The following is a 27,672-nucleotide window of genomic DNA, read 5'->3' as shown; positions in this document are numbered from 1 at the left end:
CAATAACATGGAAAGATATTTGATGTTCATGTATTGGAATACTCAACATTGTCAAATAACTTTCTTACCCAAAGCGTTATGCAGATTCAATGCCATACCTATTAAAATTCCATTGACATTCCCTGGACACTTGGGACAAACTCTACTAAAATTTTGTGGAACCACAAAACTCCCAGGAGAGTCAAAGAAATTGTCAGCAAATAAAAAGATAGTGAGAGGTATCACATTTCAGAACTTTGAATTGTACTACAAAGCTGTACCAATCACAACTGCACAGTACTAGATAAAGACAGACTCACAGAATGGAACAGATTTAAGAATCCAGAGGTAACCCCTCAGATTTATGGGTAGTTAATGCATGACAAAGTAGTTTTGTACATGAGGAGGAACATAGAAATTCTCTTCAACAAATGGTGCTGAAAAAAACTGGAGAGCAACATGTAAAAAATTAAATTGGAACTGTACCTCATGCCATACACAAAAGTAAATTCCAGACAGATTAAATACCTGGAGATTAGACCAGAATTAGTAAAGAACATTGAAGAAAATATATGAAGAACTTTCCAAGAAATGAACCTCAGAAGTTTCTTCAATAAGATAACCAGAGAGGTAAAGACAATAAAAACAAAAGGAAAGGGAAAAAAATAGAACAGCATCAAATTAAAATTTCTATGGGACCTTCTGTCTGCTTCTCTGCCTCCCAGCAATAACTGATCCCAAAGTGAAGGCAGACCTATCTCCCACATTCCACAGCCCCTGGTTTGGACAGATTTTAGCAGCCTCCACAACCAACCTATTCCACATACACAGGCCTGCTCAACAGCTTCTAAAGTGCACAGACATGATTCCATTTCTTTAAATTTTGGCAGAGATCGTTGTATCACACTGTATCACTGTATCACTGTTATCCTGTTATTCATTGATTTACTCAAGCAGGCACCGGTAACGTCTCCATTTGTCCCAGCCCTGAGATTTTAGCAACCTCTCCTTACTCGTCTTTCCCAACACTTCATCAGTATGGGAGACACTTTGAAGTTCAGGGGAATGAGGCCTGTTATTGTTACTGTTTTTGGCATATTGAATACACCATGGGGAGTTTGCCAGGCTCTGCCATGCAGGCAGGATACTCTCGGTAGCTAGCTGGGCTCTCCAAGAGGCATATATATATGCCTCTTTCTCTCTCTCTCTCTCTCTCTATATATATATATATATATATATATTCTCTCTACATATATATACTCTCTCTATATATATATATATTTACATATATATACACTGGATAGGGAGTGTCTTTTGATGTGTCACATGGCCGCTTTTGCACTGTGCGGTCCAGGAATATGTTCCTCATATGTGAGGCTCGGCCCGAACATGTGGAAAGCGGCCTGGAGCATGCCCGCAGTTGGGTAGTGGAGGTCGGCTGCCGGGACTGGGTCCCTTGGGGTGGGGAGGGCTCTCACCCATTCCCCTCGAAAGCGCCCTGAGGTAAAAATAGCCTGGCACAGAGTCTGGTGGCATGGTTATGGGGGCCTCATTTTATGGCTGCCAGGACTGGGTCCCTTGGGGAGGGGAGGGCTCTCATACACTCCCCTCCAGGGCACCCCAAGATGAAAACAGCCTGTTGAAGGGTCCAGTGGCATGCTTATGGGGGCCTCATTTTATGCTCCCTTCAAGGAGAGATAGTAATGAGAAATAAATGTGTTATATGCATACCAAAGGAGTAGACTTGGGGATGGGAGGAAGCCTGGGGACATTGGTGAGGGAGACCCTGCTGGTGGGGTAGGTGTTGGAACATATGCCTGATTTAACTCTATTATGAACAACTTTGTAAATCAATGGTATCTTAATGAAAATTAAAAGAGGAAAAGACTATTATTTAATATTTTTCAAAATAATTTTCAAAGTATAGATGCAATTAACAGATTTTGGCTTTAATACCTTTGATCACAGACTTCTTTGTGATCTAGGTTATTGTATTCCTAGATTCTAAAACATTTTTCTTTTACTCTCAATCTGTTCAGTTTAGATCTGAACAGGTATTTCCAGAAACACAAGTTATTATAGAATACAATAGATATATTTTAAGGACCTGGAAAATAATAATTTTAGAGTACCCCTTAAATACTGATGAATAATAAACTAGGAGATCACTCCAAATAAGACACACCTACCTTGTATGACAGAAATTCTAATATCCCTATTCCTGATATATAACTGATGTACAGAAAAATGTATGCATGATTACTTTGCTTTAAGTCTATTAAAATCCAAAAGTCTATGCCTAAATTGAAAGTAAATACATCTTTTATAAACTAAAAAGAATTATCGAATCTTTTTTCAATCACCTGAATAAAAAATCAAGATACTAAAGGGAAAAAAAGCTTCTTCACAGCAAAAGAAAATCAACTCCCCCCCAAAAAAAACCTAATGGAAGAAACTATCACACACTGCATATGAAAAAAAGATAATACCCAAGACTTATAAAGAACTCCTAAATCTGAACAACAAAAACTCAATCCCATCCAGAAATGGGAGAGAAAATAGATATTTTCCCAAAGAAGACATTCTAACGGCCAATAGGCATATGAGAAGTATTTGTTATTATTAATTACTTATGTTAGGGAAATGCAAATCAAAATAACAATGAGATATCACACACTAGTAAAAATGGCATATATGAAAATGCTTGGAAACATATGTGTTGGCAGCATTGCAATGAGAAAGGAACCTTCAATTCTGTTGGTGACTATGACATCTGGTTCGACCTCTATGGAAAGCAATAAGGAGATCTCTCAAAAATATGACTAGAATTCCCCTAAGATACAGTGACACCACTTCTTGGCATATACCAAATCACAAAGTTACAAAACATAGAACAAAATCACAAATGTATTAATGATCACATCTATGTTCACTGCTCATCTACTACAATAGCCAAGATATGGAAACAACTCAAATACCCAAGTACAGACAAATGTATCACTAGTACCTCCTCTGAAGACAGCTTCAGTTGAAAAGACTCATTATGAAAACAGCTGAATATTGTCATATTTCAAAATCCTCATGATTTAAAAATCTTAAGAACCAATTACCTAAACAGTAACAATAGTTCTAAGAAATATTTTTGCTTAAGTCCCTTGTATTGCTTTGTAAAGAGTCATCTCTCCTGCAGATCTGGAACATCAAAATGTAAATATTTAGAAATCGAGTGTTTGCAGACCTTTGCAAAATGTAATCAGTTCAGAAGAGACTGTGCTAGCTTAACATGGATCCTCTATCCAATGACTATTGTATTTCATAAATAAAAAGAGGAGGTATATTCAGACTCTAACATACACAAATCATGCAAAGACAGAAGTAGTGACTGACAAGCTATCACAAGCCAAAGACAGCCAGAAAACACCCAATATGAAAGATTCAAGGAAAGTTCTCTCCTAAATTCTTCAAAGGAACTATGACACTTAGATACTTTGAATTTCTGGATTCCAGCGCTGTGAGAGAATGAATTTCAGCTAGTGCAAGATACTCCACTTATTAATACTTATGATGGCATCTCTAGATTGCTAATATGTTCTTCCATTATCCACTTGAAAATTTGTGCATGTATGTGTAGGTCTTGTTTGTCTCTGAATTCGTAACATGAATTTGTCAAAATAAATGCATTCTTCCTCTTATATGATTGAGGTTAAACAAGTCTCATTATTTGTAGTTAGAAATGCATGTATCTTGTTTTAATTTGGGGGATAATGTGTGGGGAAGGTTCCCTTCTTGTCATGTCTAAGTATACTAAGTTCAGAGAGAGAAAAACAGGATGTTATTAGAGCGCTTATGAGCAATTTTCCTATACTTATTCTTCCAAGTCTACCCATTTAAGATGCTACTTGTTGAAACATGAGTGGAACAAAGCTCTTATCCAACAACAACTTGTAATTCAATAAATTAAAAATTAAAACAAAAGGATAGGTGATGGGTGGAATCTTTAATGAGTTGGAGAGTTTGTAAATCCCCATCACTTTCTTGCCTGTTCTTGTTCTTGCCACCCTGCTTTATATACCCACCCGAGGCTTGTCCACCTTTCTGACAAAGGTTAACCTAAGGGTAACTTATAACAATGATACTGCCTGTGAGAACATTTCAACCCAAAACTAAGCAAGATAGCACTGTAGTACCGTCCTCCCGTTGTTCATCAATTTGCTCGAGTGGGCACCAGTAACATCTCACAAAAAATTGTGAGACTTGTTGTTACTGTTTTTGGCATATTGAATATGTCATGGGTAGCTTGCCAGGCCTTGCTGTGCAGGCGAGATACTCTCAGTAGCTTGCCAGGCTCTCCAAGAGGGGCGAAGGAATTCAACACGGGTCAGCTGCGTGCAAGGCAAATGCCCTCTCTGCTGTGCCCAAGCAAGATAGATAGATTAATATAAGTTCCTATTGATATGCTCATGTGTCATTTTAGGACAAGGATTCTGTGCCTCTCCATCACCTCCTTCCTGTACTCTTAAGAGAAAGATTCTTTGCCTCTCCTATCCCTTCTTGTCCTCATCCCTCAAAGCACTGTTCTATTCACTTAATGTAATGCCCAACTTTTTGCCATCACCAGTGTTTTTCCCTTTGTCAATTATTTGTACTGATCTCAAGAGACTATCTCTGGGAACTTAACTAAGACCAGTAAAAATCATGAAAGAGCATGTTTTCTGGGCTTGAATATTGCTCTATCCCTTCCTATCTCTTGTTTCCTGATGCCAAACCTATCTTAGGTTTTTGTCAGTAAATAAGTGACAATGACCTACTTTAAAATAACTTGAGAATGAAATAATAGCACAAATAAAGCAACAGATAAGTGTATATGCTCAAAGAATGGGAGCATTATTACATATATGGGATTCAAAGATCTTAAATATACTTTTAATATTGTGCTGCAGAGAGCCAGAGAGGTGATACAGTGGGCAGGGCATTTGCCTTGTGGGTGGCTGGCCAAAAATCAATTCTGGGCACTCCATATTGTCTCCCAAGTACTGCCAGGACAGCTATTCTATATCTGTCCTAGTCCTACTCCTTTTGACTCATTTCATTCAGCATGATATTCTTCATGTTCATCCATTCATAGGCAAATTTCATTACTTCATTTTTCCTAACACTTGCATAGGATTCCATTGTGCAGATGTACCATAGTTTATCTAGTCATCTATTCTCAGGCACTCAGATTGTTTCCAGATTCCTGCTATAGTGAATAGTATTTTTCATAAGTACTCATACTTTAAATTTTCGTGTTAAGGCTTGTCTATAATAAATATTCAATAAAATGTTCCTATAGCCAACTATTCTATCTTTTATCTACCTAGAAGTGTGTGATGGCTTGAGACCAAATGCCATGACCATATATTTTACCTTGCAAAACATTCATTGTTTGAAACACAGATTATTTGTGTATGTCATGCCTATTTAGGATTTTTATTTTCTAATGTATATGTATGAAAATGAGTTCTATTTTCTATATAGAGATCTTTTTCTGAATAGTACCTCTTCTTTCTCAGAAAGAAATCTATACATTGATATTTTCTATGTGAGTCTATGTAAATTTTGAATAAACTTTCCATTAAATTTTTATATGAAAATTTTTTCCTCTCAAGAGATGTTTTTACTTCATTCATTCACTTATTCCCTGAAGAAATTACTACGTGTTCTAGTAGGTTCCCAAAATTAAATAGGCATTATATATGGTCTGACAATCTTTATATTATTGTAGAGAAGGTAAGGTGAAAGTGATTGTTTTTTATTGGAATCTCAATCCATCGCACCCTTCCAGGTTAATAGATCCTGGGATGAAAACTGTGAGGCCTTTTCAGAACAGGGGTAGGGGGATTCCTCTCCATTGACTATGCTTAGCAGTCACCATATCTGACTTCCTCTGCCATAAAACAGGTCTAGTTCCACTGCTCCTGAAGTTCATGCTGCTGCCTATACACCTCCAAATTTCACACTACTAACAGTAGGATAACTAGCAGGATAACTTTAGTGGGTAATATGTTTGAAGCCCACCAAGCTCAATGATTGCAAACAATGACACAAAAGGCTCAACCAGCACCAAGCAGCTCACTAAATCCTCAGACAATGACTTTGGTAATATCATTGTTAGAAAGTTCAATGAACTCAAAGAAGCAGTGGCACTAATTATGAATAATCATTGTTGGTCACCTTCAGCATTGGTTTTCCCTGAAGACCTACTAACAGGATCCTGAATTTCTTACTACACCATTTGTCTAACTGTGACTCTCACTTCTCTCGAGTGCCCCAAGTCCATGAATCTGATCCCATCCTTGATATGAAATTATGTAGTTAGTGAATATCAGGATTTTAATATGATAGTTAATAAAAGAGATGCCTTCTCTATTTCTTTGGACGTGAAAGAATATTCAGACATTTGAAGTGCTATTTTTTTATTGTAAGAGAAAGCAACCTAAGGAGAAAGGCAACACATATTAAGGACAAAGAATACAGTAAAGCTACATCTCTTGAATCATAAACTTGTAGACTAAAGAGTTACTTAAAGTAACCTCAAGTAACACTCGGTTGAAATAAAATTGGTTTGATGCTGATAGTAATTATGCACAATAAGTTTCTCTTTTGGTCATCCTTTGTTTTTCTCCCCTATGGAGACAATGAAAATTGAGATAGCTATTCAAACCTAGACTCATTTTTATTAATTCAGACTTATGGATAAAAAAAAGAGTTCCCAAAGTAGTAAACAGATGAATTAAATTTCATAATCAATATGAAATAATTTTTGAAAGTTGCATTTTAATAATGATGTGATAATACTATATTATAATAATAATAAAATCTTATAAATTTCATAATTATATGAAAGTCACATTTTTAAGAATACTAAATACTGAGAATAATTCAAAGTAAAACTCATCCTACTTCATCCTTGTCAAATTATTCCAGTTACTTTCAAATCATATCAGTCCTTACTCTTATCCATCCTATCTGAATTAGATCAATCCCACCTGTTTATCTTACTTCATATTTAAGAAATTGCAAATCAGATGATACTTCAAATCTCATTCAGACAAAATTGACAAATCACTAACTCACTAATCTGATCAATAATACTCTCTGGCTGCATATAATGTATCCTATATCTGATCACATTCAGACTTCTTTATCTGATATCCAGGGCTCTCTGTTACTGCCCACATGTTTCTACACACTCCATATGCATAAATTCCTAGAGAGAATATCCTCCCCTCTTTCATCACATTTCTTTTTACCACCATGATACATTCACAGTTTTTCCGTTTATTCAACTTTGTTTTACAAAATTCAACATGTTCTTGAAGTACTAGGTTTTGTTTCCCATGGATGCCCCCTTTATGTTTTTTGGCTCACGTCTGCCTTGTTTCTACGAATTTCATGGGGGAAGCAGTACCATGTTGTAGTTTGAATCTAAAGACTTGGTTTAGAATCCAAAGTCTGGCACTTAGTGGTTGTATGACCTGAGGCAAGCACTTAACCTTACTGAAACTGAGTTTTCGTATTTATAGACTAGTAATTCTTATTTATAGACTAGTATCTTCACTTAATAATTTGAACTAAACAGTTGAAAACTATATTAAGTTCTGTACAAGTTAGCACTTGCGTTTTTCTATTGAATAAAATAATTTCATAAATAATTTTTCTCCTTAACTGGCATAGCAGTTCATAGCTTCATTATTTTCTGACAATTTACTACACGGAACAGACTCCTTCAAAGTCTTTATTATCAAAGACTAAGAAATACAACATCAAGACTAGATCTTAACATTTTTGACATGCTACTACTTACATCTTTTAAGTATGATCAGTTTTTAAACAATAAATTAAAATTTTAATTGACCCTGAATTTCAAATTTTGGCTATTCACAGACTTGAACATACATTTTATACAATGTAGGTATCTATGTTATAGAGACATAAAGCTTCATATTGCAGAAAAATGGCTCAGAGTTTTCCAACACATGTTCTTCAATGCAGCAGTACATACATCAAAGACATGAGTATAGCAAAATTTCTGTTAATCCTCCTTAGGATAGAAGAACATACCAGACTAACATACTTTATGAAGGGCACTTTGCATAAATGTGGAACACATTATAGAAACATTATTCCATATCGGAGAATGACAGAACAGAACTATGCAAAATACATGGGAATTCAATTTTTTAAAATGACGTCTCTACCTCCTATGCTGGGGAAGTGTAATCTTAAGATTAATGAGGAATAAACTGGAAGTAACAATTAGCTAAACAAGATAATTAACAATTAAATTTAAAAAGCAAGAATGGGGGCACCCAGGGAGAGCACAGAAGGAGAGGCCCTAGGTGGGAACAAGGCCATAAATCCTAACGCTGTCACTGCCTGGGTATAATCCAGGCTGGCTGCCATTTGTGATGTTGATTTGTGATGTTGATCCCTGACATCACTATAAAGTGTGTGTCTCATGGTAACACAAAGTGTGTGAACTCCACAACCAACTGTGTGACCTCCAGACATTACCATGACAACAAAAATAAGGGTAAAGGAAATAAAGCATCAAATTAAAGAAAACCAAAAATAGTATTGAAAACATTCACAACATTTATGTCAAGCATAGAACTAGTTTACTTAGAACACTGGGTAAGGTGCTTGCCTTGCACACTGCTGAGAGGTTATATCCCTGGCCTCTGGAGCCCTCCAAGAATGATTTGTGAGCCAAGAATAAGCCCTGAATACAGCCAGGTGTGACCCCATAACAAAAGTAAACAAAAAGCTTTAGTAAAACAGACTAAAACCCCAAAAGAGATGAAGAGACAATGCAAATGAACAAAAAAGTTCATAACAAAGAGATTAAAAACTAAAGAAAAGCAGCTCTTAAAGTCTTTCATAATTAAATAAATGGAAATGAAAATTGCATATTTTTCCATCTATTTCTTTATTATTATTAGGTAATGTTGGAAAATGCTGTGGAACAAATGTTGTTTCTCTACAAAATTCCTATGTTGAAATCTCAGCCATCTGTGAGTCAAGTGAGAAGTTTCAAAAGGAAATTTACTTTGTTGGTCTTGAACTTGAACTTGCCAGATTCTAGAACAGCAAGAAATAAATTTTTATTGTATAAGCCACCCAGTCTATGGTATTTTGTTATGGCAGGTCAAGGAGACTCAGAGAACAAGTTTGTAATGGGGGGCGTCTGGAGCGATAGCACGGCGGGTAGGGCATTTGCCTTGCCCGCAGCCAACCTGGGTTCAATTCCCAGCATCCCATATGGTCCCCCAAGCACCGCCAGCACTAATTCCTGAGTGAATGAGCCAGGAGTAACTCCTGTGCATCTCTGGGTGTGACCCAAAATGCAAAAAAAAAGAAAGAAAGAAAGGAAGGAAGGAAGGAAGGAAGGAAGGAAGGAAGGAAGGAAGGAAGGAATAGAAAAAGAAAAAGGTTGTAATGGCATAAAACTGAAAATGCGGTAATGTTCCTAATCAACATATACTGAATTTTGAAAATGGGCTACCACAGAGTTATAGATGAAGAAGAAAGAAATTATTCACACTAAAGTATTTTCTTAAAAATAAACTGCTAATATGTAAAAGCAAGTATTGAATCATATAGCCCTCACAGAAATCTAAAAATAAGAAACCTATCATATAAATAAAAAATAAGAATCTAAACAGAGATTGTTATAAATGAATATAATTGCATAAGTATAGGAAGGGCTAGAGTGATAGTACAGCAGTAGGGCGCTTGCCTTGCACGCAGCTGACCTGGTCAACCCTGGTTCGATTCCTGCACCCCTCTCTGAGAGCCCGGTAAGCTACTGAGAGTATCTTGCCTGCACAGCAAAGCCTGGCAAGATCCCTGTGATGTATTCAATATGCCAAACACAGTAACAAGTAGTTTCACAATGGAGACATTACTGGGCCCGCTCGAGCAAACTGATGAACAGTGGGAGGACAGTGACACTGACAGTGAAGTATAGGAAATTTCAGAACAACAGAAAAAAATATTAATGATGCCTTATGGAAGCAGCACTTTTGTGAAAGAAGTAAGGGCTTTTTCTCTTAAATTGATTGGCTTCTGTGTTTAATTTTTTTTTACTGGGACCAAATATTTTTAAATACATTTTTAATTTATGATTTCCTCGGCCAAGACATAGTACAGGCTTAAAGCACTTTTTTTACACATGGCCAACCCCAGTTCAATCCAAGCCACCACATATTACTCTCTAAGTACTGCTAGGAGAGATCGTTGAACACAAAGCCAGGAGTAATCCCCAAGAACAGCTGAGCATGGCTCCTTTCCCTGCCCCAAATTGCTGGGTTCCTCACTTTACAGCTTAACACCCCCTGAGAACCAATGCCATGTGAGTCCGTAACTCCTGCCTTCTGATGGTAAGAACTACATGGGAATTTAGAAACCCCCACAAAATGCCTGGTATATACAAAGAATTCATCCAATATTTTCATTATTTCCTTTTCATAATCATTCTATGATACGTCCTTGAATACCACAATGTAGTATCCTTCTATAGTATATAAGTATCCTTATATAGTATAAAATGTAGTATCATTAAATATGTAATATTTATATATATATTCCTTATATAGTATACAATGTAGTATCCTTAAATATGTAATATGCACTCTTTAAGCTCAAAAACATTTATTTCCCTAATCCTGAATTAATGCAACATAATTTATTTTTCTCCTAATTTTTATTCTACATTTTGTTATTTAGACTAATAAATGGCTAAGATAAATTTAAGGTGTCGTTCAGAAAACCCAAATTATATCCTCTCAGAGTTTAGGCTGTTAGAATAACTAAGAGTTTTCCTCTCCAAATCTTCTCTGATGAGTTCACAGCTCAAGGGCAGACGTCACTGCTTGTGGCTTCAACTCTGAACAGGCACAGTTCCTGCTGAGAGTATCTGGTCAGGGACCAGAGGCCTCCCCTTGGTTCTGCATCAAACATCTTGTTTCTCTGGGTCATTATTTTTCTTTTTTGGTATCCTTTGAAGTAGCAGTTTCTAGCTGGCTTTTTGTTATTATTGTTGTGTGTGACTTTTTTTTATGGTTTAAAAGGCCTAATAATTCCATCTATGAAAGGACAGAACTCAATTACTAACAGATGATCTTCATGATAAAATGCCACAGTCCCAAATTAGGGAAAAGAAAAAATAATTGAGTTCATTTATCCCAATTCAGCTTACATATAAAAATAACCAGTTAAATTCCTTTCCTAATTTAATTCTTTATTTATTTTAATGTAGATAAAAACCACACCATTGATACAATTCTAGAGTTCCAGTTAAGTTCTTTATTAAAAAAGTTTGCTTTATGGGGCTGGACAGATAGCACAGCGGGTAGGGCATTTGCCTTGCACACTGCCAACCCAGGTTCAATTCCCAGCATCCCATATGGTCCCGAGCACCGCCAGGAGTAATTCCTGAGTGCAGAGCTAGGAGTTACCCCTATGAATCGCTGGGTGTGACCCAAAAAGCAAAAAAAAAAAAAGTTTGCTTTAATATTCTGAAACTTACAGGACCTTGGTTTACATATAATGGTTTTGTTTATTTTAAATAAACTATGTCATTTTGGAACTTATTCATCATAATTTAAGTATTGTGCATCCCAGAGAAATTCAATGAATAGACCACCTTTTCTTCATTTTCTCCTAGAAGTAGGGAAATTATTAGTGAATGTATTTCTTTTATTCCTTCAAAGTTTAAAGATTAGATTTAACTGTAGGTAATAAAAATTAACAAAATTGCCTCCGGCAAGATTTATAGTTCACTTTATTTGGAAGTCAAGTATTCACTGCTCTATAAATTTGAATTAAATTTAAAGCATTAAGTTTTCTAACACTACAATGAGAGGAGAAAATAATATTTAGTGTTTTTCTCTAAGAAGAAAATAATGTTTGCATAAATTTGGTAATAAATACGAATCTCCAAATTAAAACTTATTTCACTGATATTGGCCCCTTCTATGAAGCATCTGAGCAGCACAGTAGAAGTTTTCAGTGAAGGTACATAATCCACACTGACAGAGATTCAAAGTTTATTTGTTTGAGGGATAAGATAGATTTTTCCGAACTCTGTCAAATCACCATACTGAATTGAACCTACGCTAGACTCATTCATCCAAAGAAAACTCATCACACACCAATGTCAGGAAACTGTGCCATGAGTTAAAGATTCAAGAATAAGTACAGCCAAACTGCCAGGAAGTTTAAGTTCTATGGCCAAGAGTAAAAGATGAGTTCCATAGAAAACTTAGGTGTTGTGATATGAATAATATGAATTTATAAGTATTTTTGCATACCAAACTTCATCACGGTCATGGTCCTCCCACTGTTCATCAATTTGCTCGAGCGGGCCCAGTAACATCTCCATCGTGAGACCTGTTGTTACTGTGTTTGGCATATTGAATACATCACCACGAGGAGCTTGCTAGGCTCTGCCGTGGGGGCAAGATACTCTCGGTAGCTTGCCAGGCTCTCCGAACCAAACTTATATGTCACAATTAATATTTCATTTCATCTGCATACATTCTGAGATAGAGAATTCTGTCTTTATTTTATATATAAAGATACTGAGGTGCAATTAAGTAAGTTGAGCAAATTCACACTGCTGCCAAGTAGCAAGAAGGGTTTGAATTTGTATCTAGGGCAGACTGGTTTAAGTCCCCTTCTCTGACTCCTTTCTTATTAATCCCTGTCTAATACTCCCTGCCTTATTAGTTACAAGAGAGGTCTGAAGAGGCAACTCTGATCAGAAAAAGAACTAGAATATAACTTAAAATAATTTTGTACTTTAATACTACAGTACTATTTCAGAGATCCAGTGAATTTATTTAAAGGGAGTTTTGCTTTCTGGTCAAAAAAAAGATGATTAAATAAAACATGAAAGGTACTAAGCTTGGAACATCTGAGAATTTGTAGTTAGTAATTACTAGAATTTAGGAAAATAGTCTTCTATACTACAAAAAAAAGTTTATCAAATAAATGAATACCAGTAGACCTCTATTATAAATCTGTTCTCTCTTCACTTCTCTTTCATTCTCTGTGTTCAAACATGAGGCCTCTACAAAAAGGAAGTCCTCGTTTATAGGACATGAAAAAGGAAAAACAATGAACTAAAGTACATGTCAGCCTGTAGTCAGAGGTTTAGCTTTTTGTTTTTATTTTTGGAGCCAAACTTAGCAGTGCTTCCAGATGCAATGTATTTTCTGTCTCTTTGAGCCCTCTTGGCGGTCTTCTATGGATACCTTATGGATATCTTAACTCTAGGGTCACGTTTAACTCGCCTTCTCAAAAAACTCTTTCCTTCTATTACCTTTAAGTTAATGGAATAAATAGCTCATGCCATATAGGTGCAAGTTTTTGAAGAACAAAACAAATATCCTATTAATCTTTGGGGTTATTTATCTGCTTCTTAATTAAATTGAAACTTTATGTCTAAGAAAATAAAGAATATCATTCATATGAAAATATCTCAGAATGAGTTAACATTTTATCATTTTTTTCTTTTTCATACCACTTTGGCCTCTTAATACAGCACATGTCTATGATCATTCTTTGTCTTTTACAATGACCTGCACTGCCAAACTCATACACGAAGGTGTCTTAAGGATAGCGAAGTCATTAGTCTTAACAGGTTTAAACTGCTCTTTTCTAAATAGGTCAACCATATCCTTTAAGTAAACCTAAAATAATTATTTTAGTCAAAAATTTTGATTAGAATTTAAATAGTTTAAGATCTTTAGTCATTAAATTACATTAACAATACTTGGGACAGAGAGGTAATATAGTGGATAATATGTTTGTCTTGTGAACATTCAGAAATGCCATCCCCATTCCACCAAGAACCACCTAAGCACAGAACACAGAGAAAGCAGAGCAGGCCGTGGCCAAAACCCTCAAAATAAAATAAACACAACTATATAGTCAAAAACAAATTTTCAGTTTCAGGACTCTGGCAAATTTTCGATCTTGGCAGTCAAAAAAAAAAAAAACAGAAAAGAAACCTAAAAAAATCTAATGAATAGAATCATAATACTAGTTTCCAAAAGAATCATCCCCCTGCCCCCATCACTTCTTTAGAGTCCTAAGCCCTAAAATTAAATGACTTGCCAAGTACTTCAACTTCTGCAAAATGTTTACCTTCTTTCTCTAATATTCATGACTACTTTCCAAGCTGAGGTTTACCTTTTGTTCTCTAATGGACTGTACTTTTACTACATCTAAGGTTTACTCAATTCATTCAGAAATCTATAGTATATTGTTAAATGAAATAAATCAGAAGGAAAAAGAATAATTACCAAAATATCTGTGGGACAGAGAGAAACAAAATAAGGGAATAGACAGGGTCAAATAATGACAAATATTTGGCCTTGAATTACAAAAGGTATTAATAAAACAGTAGGGAAAGGAGTGGGGAAAATGAAAATTGGACCAGATGTATCATAAGGATAGTGAGTGAAGAATCATGGGCTCTTTGGGGCTGATGGTGGGCAATAACTCCACATCAATACTACAAACTTTTTACTTTACTGTAACCATACTTCCTAAACTATAATACGAAAGTCACAGATAAAATGAAACCACTCTATGTAAACATACAGATATAATAATACTTACTGAAAAAAATTGTTCAAGTGTTCATAGGAAAAATGCATGAAATAACCTTGACTGTCTAGTGCATTTTATACTAGAAATTCATGGTCTATATATGATAAGGTATTTTTAAATATACCATTAAAGCAAATTCTTAGTATATTGTGACCTGTAATCTTTATATCTTTTCCATGTCCTCCTATTCACAATGCATACCAGGCTGAGGTATACATGAGGTGGGGTTACTGTGCCTCTTTGTAGGCAGTCAGTGTAAAGAGAACCGCCTGTAGTAAGAACCAGTAGGCCACTAATCCTAATTTTGTTTAGAAAAGAAGGGAGATTAATTCCATACAATTATATAAAACTTTATACATGTTTTCTTGAGCACAAAGTTATGGAAGGAAACAAATCCATTGGTTATCTCAGGAGAAAACTTGAGGAAAGCTGGACACTGTTACTAGTGTTTTTTGCAAACGTTCTCCCTTTTTTGTACTGTGATACATTATTATTGAAACTCAAACAAGTACTTATTAGAAAATACTTTTTTAAAATTCCAAGCATCAATGTCAAAATAACAAAATAAGACCATCAAAGAACTTTATTATATGCAACATTCAAAGCTGTCAGATCAGCATAGATACAGATGGCAGGTGAAATGGAAGAAAGCTGAATGCTCCCTTGAGAAACTATCCGCCTGACATGCTATTCCATCTTCCCAACCATGACACATTGGTCTGGGGAGACTTCTCAGGCAGCAAGAGCACAAGATCTGTAGTCCCAAGGCCCACATTGGATCCCTGGCACCTCATGATCCCCCAACACCACTGGGAATGAAACCTAAACCCTAATCAAAGTAGACTCTAAGCACTACCACATATCGCCCCCAAAACAAACAAAACAAAAATTCCCAAGCCATGAGGGACTTGTTTATTTTCAGATTATTGAAATTCAGATTATTCTAGGAGCACAACATCTCACATATGAATTTCATATGACTATTAACTGAAGCTAAAGAATAAATAAATTAAGCCATAAAATATTTTTTTGTGCTTGGAACAAATAAATTTTGAAATAACGTGACTGAATCAACAATCTGTTGGAAAATTTTATTTACTATATGAGTGGAAAATGTTACTCATAGTAATGACATTTTCTGTTTGTGATTAAGACACCAGTTGTTCTCTTAAGTCTAATTCAATTGTGGATCTTTACAAACATTTGCAATGGAAGTTTGCCTACATTACAAATAAGATACATTGATAGGCTGATTCTCTAAAGAACTAAGCTTTATCTCAAAAGTAACTTCAGAAATAAAGGCAGAAACAGTGAGAATTTTATAAAGACTAAACTCCAAATTATAAAGGATCTAATACACAATAAAAAGTGCAATTGGTTATAACAAATATATTTCATTTTACCCCTCTTTTTAAAGTCTCAGGAAAGTCAAAGAAATCAAAGTGAGTTTCATTAAGTGCTCTAAATTATTGGATAATTATGTCTACATAATTTAGAGCTTTTTCAAAAGCCCAAAGTATTCTTTCATTATAAACTGTAAAAGATGACAGAGTATGGAGCTGAGAGAAACTACTAGTATTGGCCCAAAATAAAATAAAATAAGATTTTAAAAAAATGACAGCATACAAAGGGAAAAATTCTTGAGTATATTTTTTAGCTTGAAATGATTTCTATTTAATACTGAAAGAAAAATACAGATAAATAATAGCTTTTTGGAATTTATGACTTAAACTTGCATTTTAGTTTAAATTAACTGATAGGATTAAAAGGTTCATTGTTATTTATACTACACTATACTTCCCATGAAATAAAATGTTGACAAAAGTGAGAAGAAAGTTTAAATTTAAAGTTTAAATGGATAATAATTACTACGATGGTAAAAAGATAGCAATATGCAGAGTGCTTACACCTTACAGCTGCCCACCCCGTTTAGATCCCTAGCACCCCATACTGTCTCTCCCAGAACCAACGGGGTTGATCCTTGAGCTCGGAACATGGAATAAACTCTGCATGCAGCCAGGTGTGGGGCAAAAAAACCCAAAAATTATAAGATGGATAATAAAACTGGGAAGAGAGTGACAGGTAATACAGCTGGTTGGGGACTTGCCTTACAAGTGGTCAATCCAGGTTCAATCCTCATATAGTTCCCCCAGTACCATAGGATTGATCCCTGAGCTCAAAGTCAGGAGTAAGCCTTGAGAATTGTAGGGTGTGGCTCCACAACAAAACAATAAAAAGTTACTACAAAATGACAGTATGTTTTATTTGCTTCAGGAGACTTATAAACATTTTCAAATATAATAAGGCATTTAACAGTGTATTTTTTTCTATGCATATTTTATTTACTGTAATTATTTTTATCTAATGGGGGAAATAAAAACATAATTCTTTCTTTGGGTTTCAACATTTTCTCTGCCCACCTCTCAGAATTTATCCCTCTTTTAGGGCTCCCACAATTATATTTCTCTCACATTCCTCCCTGTGTTAACAGTGTATTTACCGCTAGTATAATCTTGTACATAGGTAATATCTTCATTTGGTCAAAATGGAAACTTAGATACAGAGAAGTTTTGTGTAAGTTTACAGAGTAATATAAAAGGTAAAAGAGTAGAGCAAATATTTGAAAGCAGAAAGAGTGGAAATATATGTATTATGCACACATATATATCATGTAAGTTCAGAGAAAAACAAAAGGGCATATTCAAAGGCTATGTTATCCATTGTTCTAGTAAGTTCAGTTTCCATCAAAAAATAATAATTTCTTCTCTTGAATTCATAAAATTATAAAGCTACTATGATTAAAATTAGTAATTTCACTAAGAAAGGTTTTTTGAAAACCTACGGGAAAGTATAATGATGAGGAGAAACATACAAAATTTGGCCTTAAAGAGTGAGTTATTTTTCAAATTTGGGGTGATAGAAGATCTCTTGAGAGCTTTAATAGGTTGTGATTTAAATGAAAAGTCTTTTCTATAAGGAAGTTCTTAGACATTTCACACATTTAAACTATTAACTCAACTGACTTTGACAAAGAGATTAGATGCCCAACAGACTCAACAGTCACTGGAGCTCCAGGGAGCACCCCACTTCCCTTTCACCATGCACTGACAGGCCCCCACACCCTTCTGAGGATCTGCCTGCAACTTTTCTCTAAAGAACTAATGACTAATACATATTTGTGCAATTAAGAGGTAGCATTCATTTCTATTTTGGAGACTATGACACAACTTGCCAGAGTCGTAGCATTAAGTGAAATGCGTAAATTAGTGTCTGGGGATAAAGCTACACAATGGTTTCATTCAAGATAAAATCATTGACCCTGGTTAGGTCCAAAAGGCCAGTGAGCAAACCCTTTCAATATTTCATGCTAGGGGCCTTCCTATGGTTGATGCATTCTCTGATCAAAAAAAAAATGCTGTTACCGTGACAACAAGGAACCACAGGGATTCTGCATTCTAATCTGACATAACTAGACTATGGATTTAAAGCTTAGGCAGCAGCTGCTGGTTGGCTCTAGCATGGCAGATGTTGGTGGTAACGTCAAGTATTCTTTGCCACATGTGAGACCAGATGGAGCTTCCACACGCACCCATGTATAATACTTTAAGCAGTTTAACACTGGAGCAAGAGCCTAATGTTTTAGTAAATGGATTTGGATTTTAGAACAAAAATTGCATGTTCTGAGGTAAAACAGCAAAAGCACTCGTATATATTCTTTTTAAACATACAGTTAAAGAAAAATTGTACAAAATAGGAAAATTATTGGCAATTGATAAACTACTTAGCTTTTCTGGCTTCAGTTTTATTGTGTATAAAGACAGTAATGTCACCCAATGTGGAGGTCTTCTTTTTTTATGAGGATTGATGAATCTCAAGATGTATAGTACTCTCAGTAAATGCTGGGTCATATCTAACTTCGTGTAGATATGTAAGCATATAAAGGAATAGCCGGTTACCCATCTTCAGTTCATGTCTACATCCTCATGACTAAAATCTATTTGCTTGGACTTTTTTTCTTTCAAGCTCTTCTTCTCATATGTCATGAAACTTGCTCAGTTCTTCATTATTCTCTCTTTTTGGCTCTTATTGGGATTTTGAGATTTAGAAGATAGATAAAAGGAATGCTTCTCATTGATATATATTATATTCAGTATACATGTTGTTTCTGAAACACACCACCAAGTGCCTGTATTGTCGAGAATTCCTCAGGTCAAGCTAAATGCTGAGAGACTAGAGTAGCATTTATAGCCTTGTCTTTACTTAATATTTAAAATCCCACCTAGAACTATCCAGTAACATTTTGGTGATGAAAAGACTCTCTTCACTGCTAATAGAATCTGCGTTCAAAGTCATCTAGAAGACCTTCAGTATATAGTTTACAAGATAAGATGGATCTATTTCATTATAAACATTATTTTATAGATTTAACTTAGTGTATATATTGCACTAGGACACACATTTTCGTTTGATAGAAAAAAGTACATGTTAGGTCCAAATTAGTTCATATTCAAAATTTCTAACTCAGCTGTGCTTCCAGGAAACAGCTGGAGTTTTTGTCTCTCCACTTCCACAAAGAATTATGCAATGCATCAAGAAATAAATTATCTCTATGCCATAAGCTGTTTAAATATTTCCATGTTGATAATAAAGAGTGAATTTTGATATCTTGGATATAAAATCAATTTTTATATTTGTTGAATAAAATACTGTATTACTATAGAATATAATGTTCATTCTACTTAATTTGAAGAGCATTTTATAAGGTAACATAAAATGCAATATAAATGCTATCTCCTGAGAAATTTTAATGATATAAAATATTAATTCTCAACTGTGAAGTTTGTATCGGGATCACTTGGGAATCTTTTCCAAATGTCAGCAACAACAACCAATAATACAAGGCCTGAGCTCATCTCTTAAAAATTATATTCACTTGGATTCAGTTAAATATCAGGGTATAAATCAAAAATAAAACATGACCATGACCATGACCTGTAGGGTAACATTGGTTTGCCCTTCCTCCCTGGCCACTGGGTTTGTTGGTTGCTCCCTCAACCTGTCAATCACCTTTGTCTCCTGATCAGACTCTGACTTATAAATATTGTCTTTCTCTTCTCCTTACTGTTCTTTGCATGGTTAGTTATTTCAGAGCGATTGCTTTTTGTATGGATACAGGAAGACAGAAAGGCAAGCCTGTGGCTTGGGAGTTGATTGACTCCAGATAATATTACTTCCTGGACATCTTCTTTCTCAACTTAAGCTTCAGATGTCCTTCCTAGATTCTCAAAAGCAGGGTCCCAACGAGGGGCTGGATGGACCCAGGGCAAGTGGTGAGCTAGCTACCCTGGCATCAAAATGGGCTGGGCCAAAGTGCCATAATACTTAATTATAAGTTAAGAGCATGGTCATGGGCAAATTCTGCCATAATCCAAAAAGTAATAACTAGATTTGGACCCTGCTGTGGTTAGCAATGATTGATCTGGCCTGAGCACTGTTGTCTGAGTCCTTGGTGAGATGCCCCCAGAAGAGTCACCCTACAAGTGTAAAAGTGTCTATTACTGTGTCCGTACAGAATGGTAAATACTAGGAAGTAGAATTAAAGTTGTGAATTAAGTTGTGGGCGGGAGCGATAGCACAGCGGGTAGGGTGTTTGCCTTGCATGCAGCCGATCAGAGTTTGATTCCTCTGCTCCCTCGGAGAGCCCGGAAAGCTACCGAGAGTATCTCGCCCATGTGGCAAAGCCTGGCACGCTCCCGTGGCGTATTCAATATGCCAAAACCGGTAATAAGTTCTCACAATTTGTTGTGAGACGTTACTAGTGCTGGCTCAAGCAAACAGATGAAAAATGGAAGGACAGTGCTACAGTGCTGTCTAATTAAGTTGCAGGTCTAAGGAGAGGAGAAACACACTTTAAGGGATGCTTTGCCCCTGTGGGCTGCAAGTGGTCAGGAATACTGGAAAAACATGTTGGTGACGCTTCTCATGGGAGGCATGGTAGGGGAGATGTGGTGAGAGATAAGGAAAGGATTGGCTGGGGGAGAGAAGGGGAGAAGATTGAAGGAGAGATGGTGACAGAAGGACAAGGAGATAAGAGTGAGTGAGAGAGGGACAGAGATAGAGGAGACGGTTACGGCAGGAAGAAAGAATTGTGGGTAGAGGAAAAGTAGATTGGAGGAGTTAGATGGGAGAGAGAATCAGAGAGAGAGAAAGGAGGGGAGGAGTAGATTGAGCTAGAGAGAGAGTTCTGGGAAGATTGAGGAAGAGACAGAGACAGAGACAGAGAGAAGAAGAGACACAAGTTAGAGGAGAAGGCTGCGACTTACAGAGAAGGCTGAGGGGAGAGAGTATGAGTGGCTGGGAGACTGGAGAGGAGTCACGGAGAGAGTTGTAGAGCGGGTTAGAGAGAGGGTTGAAGAGAGCTGGGAGAGACGAGACTGAATAAAAGGCAACTAAATCAGTAACCAGCTTGACCCCCGTTCTTCCTTCATCCATCCAAGGCAACAGCCGGTCTGGGTGGGGAAGCGGCTTGAGAGCACCGAATGTGAGCGGCGAGAGAGAGCCTCACAGAGAGCTCGCAGACATTCTTTAATGTGTAATCCCTGAGCGAAGGAGTTTACACAGCTCCGCCGAGAGGGATTTTTACAATGACCCAGTGAAGGAGAACTTAATTACAATGTTTTATACGTAAATGAATATATATTACAGGTACATACATATATGGATATAAATGTATGTACACATATATATGTACATGCATGTGTGTATCTATGGATTCATTCACATATATACACATATATACAAATATCTATACAACATGTATATATACACACACATAATATAGGTCAGTGTGTATCACTGTATCTCTGTTGTCCCATTGTTCATTGATTTACTCGAGCGGACGTCAGTAACGTATCCATTCATCCCAGCCCTGATATTTTAGCAGCCTCTCCTTACTCGTCTTTCCCAATGCTGCCTTACTGGAGGCTCTTTCAGGGTCAGGGGAATGAGGCCTATTATTGTTACTGTTTTTGGCATATAAAATACATCACAGGTAGCTCGCCAGGCTCTGCAGTAGGTCAGAGTGTATATACATATATACACACACATATGTATACCCACATATATATATACATGGATGTATATATACACACACTCTATATTATGGAGGAGATTTTTTTCTAAGAATGTTCAGGAAACCTGAAGTCCACCCCAGGTGGTGACACCCAGCCAACAGGGAAAGATGACTCTATGCTAGGGCCTGGTAGTGCAATGCTGCTTAGGCCCAGCAGTGCTGGGACCACCAGAAGCACATCTATGGCATGCAGTACTAGAAGTTAAACACAGGGCCTTACACATGCAAGGCAAATATTCTGACCCCTGAAACATCACCTCAGCACTTTTGTGAGTATATTTTTCTTCAAGAAATATATTACTTATATAATGATATTACATATATATGTACATATAAGCATGTTTTATTTATAGACGTAAACATTTATGTATGATATAAAGTTTTGATGTATAATTTCTTAAATACACAAATGTTTATATTTTGGGGGGATTGAGAATTTAAGCCATACCCAGTTGTGCTTAAGGCTTACCCCTGGGTCTATGCTCAGGGATTACTCCTGGTGATACTTGGCAGAATATATAAAATGCCAGTGATTGAACTCAGGTCAGCTACATGCAAGGCAAGTACATAACCTGATGTACTCGCTCTCTGGCCCCAACATTTGATATATTCTGGGTTAAGGGCATACCTGACAGTGCTCAGAAGTTATGCCTGGTTCTGTGATCTGGAATGACTCCTGGTGGAGAACAGGAGACCATACAGGGTGCATGGGATTGATTCTAGTACTGCCTCATGCAAGGCAGGTGCCTTACCTACTGTAAAGCTCTAATATTTGATCACTGTCACTGTCACTGCCATCCCGTTGATCCGTGAATTACTCAAGCAGGTGCCAGTAATGCCTCTATTCCTCCCAGCTCTGAGATTTTAGCAGCCTCTTCTTACTCATCTTTTACCAATGACTGGAGGCTCTTTCAGGGTCACAGAATGAGACCTGTTGTCATTACTATATTTGGCATTTCAAATATGCCACGGGGAGCTTGCCAGGCTCTGCCCATGCAGGCAGGATATTCTTGGTAGCTTGCCAGACTCTCCCAGAGGCATATGTTTATATATTTTTCTATAATTTGTTGCCTACTGTCTGAAGCCCATCAGATATGGTGTAGTAATTGTGTAAAATGGGTAGGAAGTGTCTTATAATGTCTCCGAAAGCAGCCTGGGGCATGGCGGTGGTAGGGTAGTGGAGGTCGGCTGCTGAGGTTGGGTCCCTTGGGGAGGGGAGGGCTCTCACTCACCCCACAGCCTGGTGCGGAGTCCAGTGGCACGGTTCTGGGAGCCTCATTTTATACTCCCATCTGGGAGAAGCATCCTGAGTTCTGGAAAGTGGCCAATAAGGGGATTATCTGGTGCTGGCAGGGTGTGGCTTATGGGTGTGACCCCCGAGTCACTGGAGACTGGGGGAAGCAGGCAGAGGATGTCTGTTCCAGGGTCCCATTGAGTCTAGAGGCCAAGGTCATGAAGTTCTGCATTATCTGGGTTCCATGGGACTTTATTAATGTCTGAGGCTTGGCCTGAGGATCCGGAAAGGGGACTGGAGCATGACGGTGGTTGAATAGTTGGAGGTTGGCTGCCGGGGCTGGGTCCCTTAGGGTGGGGAGGGCTCTCACCCACCCCACAACCTCTCAAGGAGTCTGGTGATATTTTATACTTAATATTTGATAATTTAAGGAATTTAACTAGAGAGGCTAGAGGTATAATATACCAGGTAGAGAGCTTGCCTTCCATGCAGATTAACTCAGTTTGATCCCTGGCTCTGTGTACAATCCCCTGTACCCCATCAGGAATGAGGAGTGGTCCTTGAGAGCAGAGCCAGAAGTAAACCCAAAGCACTGTTGGGTGTGGCCCAAAAACCAAAATGAAAAACAAATACAAAGTGCTGGAGGAATAGTATAGGGATTTATCTACTTGACTGACATGCAGCCAACTCCTATTCAATCCCAGTACTGCATGGGTTTAGACTGTCAGGAGTGACAGTCTGAGCACAGAACAAATAACAGCTTCTGAGCAATGCTAGATGTGGCCCAATCATCCTTTCACAAATATAAAACTATATATTTAATTTGATTAAAGTTATATAAACTTGAATAGTATAAATCTATTGAAAGTGTGTTTTGTGTCAGAAATATGACTCACAGGAGAGTTCATTCCTTGCATGTGAGTTCTGGGTTTGATCCCAGGCAATGTAAGACCCTCAACAACAAGCATTCAGTGGTTTGGTCTGAACTGAGCATTTCCAGACAAGGTCTCACAATAATAAAAACTAAATAAAATGAGCTACTAAGGGTAAAGAGATAGTAGTGTGTATGGTGCTTGTCCAGAATGTGGCCAACCTAGGTTAGATCACCACCACCCTGTACTTTCCCCCAAGCACCCTTGGGAGTGATCCCTGAACTCAGAGCCAGGAATAAGCCCTGAATATCAACAGGTGTGATTCAAAAAGTATGATAATAATCAAAAAAGTGAACCTCTATTACATATGTAATTTCCTCCTAACTTCTAAAAAGTTTTATTTATAAAAACCATAAAAAGTTTTGCTGTTATATCACTTGTTATTATATTAGAAGAAAAAAATTAATCTTCTTATGTTTTGGTAAGTATATACTTTTTACTCTGAAAACAGACATCAAAATAAAATTTAAGTTCATTTAGAGGGTTAAGTATCACTCATAACAATATCACAGCTATACAGAGTTATAATCTCTGAATTATGCTAATGACATGAATTTAGTCCCTGAAAAGTACTGTGGTGCTTTTTCATTTTCATCTGAGCAGTAGTCCAATTCTGAATTAGATGCTGTATTCCTAGTGGAGTTCTCCAGCCATTCTTAATACCAACACTTCTAGTTCTCCCTGTAATAACACAGCTCAGCACCCCAAGCATTCAGTCATAAATTCAACTTCCAAATAAAAATGCTAGTATTCCATCTCACAATCTTCTTTTTGTAAGTCACTACAGTGAATGGAAACAAAGCAGTCATTACTATTATTTTCACCTATTCCAAAGAGGATGTAATTCAGTTCAAGTAGAAGACTCCAATGACCTTTATGTTACAATACACACACACACATATATTTATATACATACATACATACATACATACATACATACATACATACATACATAGCACAGTGGTAGGGCATTTGCCTTGCACGCAGCCAACATGGCCAGCCCGAGTTCAATTCCTCCACCCCTCTCGGAGAGACCAGCAAGCTACCGAGAGTATCTCACCCGCACGGCAGAGCCTGGCAAGCTCCCCGTGACGTATTCGATATGCCAAACACAGTAACAACAAAGTCTCCAATGGAGACGTTACTGGGCCCGCTCAAGCAAATCGATGAACAACGGGAGGGCCTTTACCTTACCTTTTACATACATACATACATACATAAGACTTGCCATTTACCTTCTTTCTACTGAAATTACTTCCAATTCCTTTCTCACTAATTCCTTTATCCCTGAGAATTTATATTAATGCCTTTGTTATGGCCATATGCATAGCATTTGCCTAATCACCTTAACCTCACACTATTTAAAAGCTTCTTGGATCACTAAGGAAATGTTGTCTGTCTGCATCATAACCTGTTAATGCTTAGTCCCATGCCCCAGGGTGAAAATAGCAGACCTCTCTCTATTCAAATGTGATGTGATTATGTCTAAGCCTGTTTTCAAGATCTCTGAATTCTAGAAGGTTCTGGTGGGATTTATTCAGGTAGCTGTGAGTCTATACTCTGAAACTATAGGATTCTTAAGAGCCTGAGGCTGGATATGAGCTATTCGACATCATTCACACAAATTATTTTTTGTTGTAGCATGTATCATCTAGAAAACTCCTAAATCCTGAGCTAGAAGAATTATGTAGAGAAAGGCTCATTGTTTCACTAGGATAGTCTAAGTTTAATCTTGGCATGACTTCAGAGAATCTGGATGTTAAGCAATTTACTTATGCATGCCATGTCTCAGGGTGTTCATCAGGAAAGTGGTGATAATTCAGCTCACCTCATGGAAGTCCGTGGTGGTCTAACAAAATAACATTTAAATTAGGAAAACATAGGTATTTTACTGATACAGCTCTCTAAAATGTAAGAGTCATTCATATCCTATTATTTGTGAACTAAGCATCTAGAATTAGCATAAAATCTTAGTACTTTTTAAGTGAAAGTACTATTAATCACTTTAAAATGGCACAATCAATAAGTATACTAATACTTCTCAATTTTATTCTCAATTTTATTCACTGACCCTTTTAAACAACTTCAAAAAGGTGGCCTACATTGGGGGTAGTGTTGGGTGATAGAACAAAAAAAGACAAATAAATATCTTTTTATGTCTGTTGAAAATGGTATTATTTACGCTAGAATGGAAGTCTAATGGTTGACCTAAGAATGCAAAAGAATATTTCCCAAAGGATATCACCAGCTGGTTTTTATCCTGACTTAGGCAAGAGCAGGAGGAAATTAGCTTAAGTTTCATTTGGTTTAGAATAATGGAAGCAAGTTATGAAATCTAATTCCTAGGGAACCTTTTCTTCAAAATAAAATAGAAAATTACTGCCTACTGTGGTTTCAATGCAGCCCTGACTTTGTACCATGAGAAAATATTAGATGGAGTTTTAGCCATCCATCTCTATAATCCCCATCAAGAGAAAAAAATTAGCAAGTATGATCCTATTAGGCAACAGGTGTTTTCACATATATGCATTTCATCTTCACTGGAATTTTTATTCCTACTTAGAAAGTGAAATTGCAAACTCTCAAGAATTTTGTTTACCCAAGGTCACTGAACAATAAAACACAGAGATAGAATAGAACAGCCGTGTCCACAGACATTCTGTGCTTTGTACCACCTTGTAATCGGTGCTGACTCTGGCACCCTTAATTTATTTCTAAAAGGTATTTCTTCTGTCCTCACCGGGGCCCCTTGGAGGGGGTGGGTTGAGTTTCTCTCCTCCCCCCCCCTCGCCCCGAGCAGAGCCCCAGCAGCTGAGGACCTCCGGAGACAACCACGGCCATGCTGGGACCACTCTCCACACGTCCGGACAGGTCTCATGCATGAAAGAACTGGTAGAGGAACCCAGGCATGCGGGCCCCGGGGCTGAGGTCTCGAAGCCTAATCGAATTGGGACTGGGCCTTCTCCACCTAGACCCTCCATCTTCCAGTAGGTAGGCGTCACACCCACCAGCTGCGGCCGAGCGATATCTTATTATCTTATTTTCCTTTGGAGAACCTGGCAGGCTACCAAAAATATCCTGCCCGCACGGCAGAGTCTGGCAAACTTCCCGTGTCGTATTCAATATGCCAAATATCAGAAATGATCATGGGTCTCATTCTCCTAATCCTGAAAGAGCATTTAAATGGCTCTTTTAAAATCTCAGGGCTAGGAAGGAGACGCTACTGGTGCCTGCTCGAGGAAATCGACGAACAACACGATGATTGTGATCGTGATTTCTTCTAAGCTATTTCACTATTTTAACAAATTTTATCCATATTTTCCCAAGATTAAGAGGTACCTGAAAACTACTGTAAATTGGGAATACAGTTGGTAACTATAAGAAAAAAAGTAGATATTATCTCATTTGACAAAGACAAATACTACTTAGATAAGTACTATTATTCCCCCAAGGTAAATACTACCAACTTAGAAAAGTACTATTGTTTAAATAGAAACCTAAGCCTAAGCGTAAGTGCTTAAGAGGCCAAGATCAAGGTGAAGGTTGGGGGATGCTTTTAACTTCAAGTAAGACAGTGGGGTCCCACCACTTCCATCTTAGCATATTAGGAAACAGTCAGAAGTCTTCATATCAAGAACATCAGAGCATCCAAACTCAGTAGATTTTACTTTTAGTTTTTTAGAAATTCACAAATATTAATTTTATTAGAAGTAAAATGTCAGTTGAAGCAG

General features: G+C 37.1%; 1 protein-coding gene and 1 pseudogene across 1 annotated transcript in view; both read right to left on the bottom strand.

The window, feature by feature from the left end:
* The window catches only part of MOXD1 (monooxygenase DBH like 1), an 86,746-nt gene that overhangs the window by 23,525 nt on the left and 35,549 nt on the right, over positions 1 to 27,672 (bottom strand). The gene's annotated exons all lie outside the window — the stretch shown is intronic.
* On the bottom strand, positions 14,818 to 14,934 carry LOC130034856 (uncharacterized; annotated as a pseudogene).

Source organism: Sorex fumeus, unplaced genomic scaffold, assembly GCF_029834395.1.
Source record: "Sorex fumeus unplaced genomic scaffold, SorFum_2.1 ptg000061l, whole genome shotgun sequence".
NCBI classification, from domain to species: Eukaryota; Metazoa; Chordata; class Mammalia; order Eulipotyphla; family Soricidae; genus Sorex; species Sorex fumeus.
This window is presented reverse-complemented; position numbering and strand designations above follow the sequence as displayed.